Genomic DNA, 4461 nt, shown 5'->3' with positions numbered 1-4461 from the left:
CTTCTGTGGCTTCTTGTAAGTGACGAGCTGTTCATTCAGGCAAATCCCAGGTTTCAGACCAGGTTTTTTGTGTATCTCAGCACAGTATGTTAATGCCAGCCCTGTGAGAAGGGCATGTGTGTTTATAGGGCCCACTCCAAAGTAAAGTCTCAAGCACAGAAAATAAACAGTGTTCTGAGTAACTGTTTATTTATCATTGCTAACCTAGAATTCATTAAATGGCACTGACTGTCCTAAACTTTAACTTAGCCACAAATATTCTTCACATAGTGCCATGTTGCTGAAAAGACACGTGTGCCACACATTTTTGCCTTGTCTGCCTTTCAGCATCTTAGAATTACAACTCAGCAGTGATTAAAAACAGCTTTTCAACTAAGATAAATCAGGTGAGTGTCTAAGATGATTCAGAGCATGTGGTTCTGGCAAGCAGTTAGCTTTGTTTACGCCAAGGGCTTTATATCCCTACATTAATATGGTTTTAAAAGCCGATGCAAGCTACTGACATTTATTGATTCCAATATATTTGTGGCTCCTTGGAAAAGTTCATGTGGAAATTTTCACAATGTGTATCGCCTCCTCAGACATCTCTTATTTGCCAGAACACACCAATTTCTACCCCAACAGGTCCCCTTAATGCTCTTGAAGTCATAATGATGAGCCTCCAGTGCTGGGGTATTGAAATTCCACTCCTTTGAACAGGCTTAACTCTCAGGACACTCAGTCATGCTTAGGTTCCTAAATTTCTCCACATTGTTGCATGTTAGTGCTTACTATAATGTTTCAAGTCTGCTATTTCAACATAAATTTAGAAACTTTGAATATAATGTAATATCTAGTCACTGAAAAGAATACTTATAAATACAAAAATGAGTTTATGTTGAAGGAGCGGCAGGGCCTGCTTTTCGTCCCACCCAGCTCCCGCATGGCTAGATTTACACCAGAAATAACAACACACAAACTGTATTCTTTTAAACACCGCTTGGTCCATTAGCTCTAGCCCTTACTGGCTAATTCTGATATCCCCATCAACCCATCTCTAATAAACTGTGTAGCACTAGTCTTACCAGGAAAGATTCAGCATGTCTGACCTGGCGGCTTGCTTCATCGTATCTGCCCAGAAGAGGGGAACATGGCCTCTGAGCTCACTTCCTCTTCCTCCCAGCATTCTGTTCTGTTTACTCCTCCCACCTATGTTTTAACCTATGAGGCCAAGCAGTTTCTTTATTACTTAACTAATGACCTTCCTCCATCAAGTTTATATACCATAATAGTAAAATTTGGGGTAAATTAGATCATAAAGACAAGTAGAGGATACTATCCAAGTATCCAGGGTAGACCAGAGCCAGTCAAGACAACGACAAACTTGAGTTTGGTTCAATTCAACAAACATGGTGTATCCTCCAAACCCGAAGAAAACTCTCAATGGCTGAAGGAAGATACTGGGAAGAAAGGACAGCTCTGATATAGATATGAAGGTACCCAAGGAAAGGGGAAGCTATCTCTAGAGGTCATATGGAAATATACGTGGTGGCTTTTCTTGATGTCAACATGACTACATCTGGAATTAATTAAAGTACAAACATCTGGGTATACCTGTGAGAGATTTTTCTTTAAAAATAATTTGAAGGCCGGGCGGTGGTGGCGCACGCCTTTAATCCCAGCACTTGGAAGGAAGAGGCAGGCAGATCTCTGTGAGTTCGAGGCCAGCCTTGTCTACAAGAGCTATTTCCAGGACAGGAACCAAAAGCTACGGAGAAACCCTGTCTCGAAAATACAAAATAATAATAATTTGAAATAGGGAGACTTCTGTTCAGAAAGGAGCAGGCCTCCCACGGGCATCAACAAAACATGAAACATCAATTTGAGGCAAAACCAAGCTCCTCCCCCTGCATCAAGGGGAATAGGTTTCCAAAAGCCAGCTTAAGCACCAGGGACAGGTCGTGATCCCACTGCTAAGAGTCCCACATACAGATCAAGCTACACAACTGTCACACATATTCAAAGGGCCTAGGTCAGTACCAGACAGGCTCCCTAGCTGTCAGTCCAGAGTCTGTGAGCACCCACCAAGACTAGGTCAGCTGTGTTCCCATGAGTCCAGATCAGCTATCTCTGTGGGTTCTCCAGTCATAACCTTGACCCTCCTGGTGTCTACAATCTCTACTCCATCTCTTCAACAGGATTCCTGGAGGTTGGCCCAGTGCTTGTTTGTAGATCTTTGCATCTGCTTTCATTAGTTACTGGATGAAGGCTCTCTGATGACAATCAGTGTACTGACCAGTCTGAATACAGGAGAAGGCCAGTTCAAGTACCCTCTCCACTAAGGCTACCAGTCTTAGCTGGGGTCATCTTGTGGATTTCTGGGAGTTTTTCTGGCACAAGGTTCCTTCTTAACTCAGAATGTCCTTCCTATCAAGACATCTTTCATTATTCTCCTTCTCTGTTCCACCTCCAATAAGCCCAACCTGATCCCTTATGTTCTGATCTCCTCAAGGGGAGAAAAAAATTGTGATTGGGATGTAAAATAAATGAAGGATTTAATTAATTTTAAAAAAGAAAAGTGAAATGGGGAAAACCACCTTTAATATAGATGTTTTGAGATGGGAAGATACATCTTTAATCTGAACCACACCTTCTGGGGACAGCCTATATAAAGGCATAGAAGAAGAGAACTTTTTTCTCTTTGCTGCTTGCCTTCACTCCATTTGGCAAGTCCACTGCTGGCATTAGAGCCCACTTCTTTGGGATTCTAGCATAGACTGAAGGCCAGCTGAGAAATCTGGGCTTGAGAACTGAATGATTGATGGATTCTTGGACTTTTGCAGATAGCCATTTTTGGACTAGCAGGACCACAAACTGTGAGTCATTCTAATAAGGCATATGTGTGTGTATATATGTTTGAACATATATATATATATATATGCATATATGAATATATATCATATATATTTTTGAACAGATATTACATACTGTTCAGGGTGAGGTTGGGGCAGGATGATGCAGGAAGAGTTAGATGGAGGAAAGGGGAGAAATGATGCAGGTACAGTATTTATACATAAAGTTCGTTTTATAAAAAATGGAATTTCATTAGCCAGACTAGCTGTGGGGCCTTCTCCTCACATAGGTGAGTAACTTAACCTCTTTGGGTCTTAATTAGTCAGTTATGTATACTAACTATGTATTTAAATGCTATAATAATTTACCAAACTTTTAAAATTATTGAATATGCTAGCTCATGCAAACTTCCTGGCTTCTACTATTCATCCAAAAGAGAACAGGTATTGGTATTACTAAAAGGATGTTATTGATAATCCTAAGATAATTTTTAGTTAATTTATAAAATAAATGATCCTTTTTAAAGAATTAAATGAGACTACACACATACCCCAAATATATTCCCTGACATTATATACCTTATAAACAACTAGTAGTAGTAGCATAACAAATTAACAGCTCTCGTTATTTTTTAAAATCAGAGATTTGTAAACTACTGAGTCATCTCTCCAGCCCCAAATCAGAGATCTCTAACATTCCAGGGTATTTGTACTAAATTGTAATTGGATGTTTCTTTCCCAACCACCCAGTCCCAAATAACCAACTCAGCAGCTTATATTACTTATAAATGGTCAGTCGATAGCTCAGGCTTGTTATTAGCTAACTCTTACATTTAAATTAACCCATATTTCTATCTGTACGTTGCCACGTAGCTTGGTACCTTTTCTCAGTATGGCATTTTCATCTTGCTTCTCTTCATTTGCCAGTGACCTCTGACTCTGCCCTTCCTCTTCCCAGAATTCTCCTAGTCTGGTTCTTGAGGTCAATCTCTTCCTGCCCAGCTATCAGCCAATCAGCTTTTTGTTTTTAGCATAAGAGAGTAATACATGTTCATAGTGTACAAAAAGTTTGTTCCACAGCACTGAATAAACTCAAAACACTAATTTATCTTCATTTTTAGTATCCCTACTTAAAAGTGTATCAAATGTTTTGCTAAATACGGAGAATAAAAGTAAAAACTTTCAGATCTAAACAGTCTTGTTCATAATAAAAAATTAATTGGAAAACTATATTAAACCTCAATTGAGTCTGACCAGGTTTTGGGTTTAAACATAGATTCATTCTTTAAATGTTTGTAGTCCTTCCTTCCTATTTGGTACAGATGCCTCTCAAGGTTTCCTGAGTTCCATGAAGGCTATTCTTGGTTGTCAATTTATTTACATCTGTAACTGACTAAAACCCAAGTGGCTGGGAATCTGTGAGAGATTTTTTTTCTTAATTAAATCTTCAAAGTAGGAAGACCACTTTTATCCAGATCTTCAGATATGGAAAGAGATATCTTTAATTTGGGCCACACCCTCTGGTGGCAATCTATATGAAAGAAGGAAGCGCAATCTCTCTCTCTCTCTCTCTCTCTCTCTCTCTCTCTCTCTCTCTCTCTCTCTCTCTCTCTCTCTCTCTCTCTCCCCC

Source organism: Microtus pennsylvanicus, chromosome 5, assembly GCF_037038515.1.
Source record: "Microtus pennsylvanicus isolate mMicPen1 chromosome 5, mMicPen1.hap1, whole genome shotgun sequence".
NCBI lineage: Eukaryota > Metazoa > Chordata > Mammalia > Rodentia > Cricetidae > Microtus > Microtus pennsylvanicus.
Note: the sequence above shows the minus strand (reverse complement) of the source record.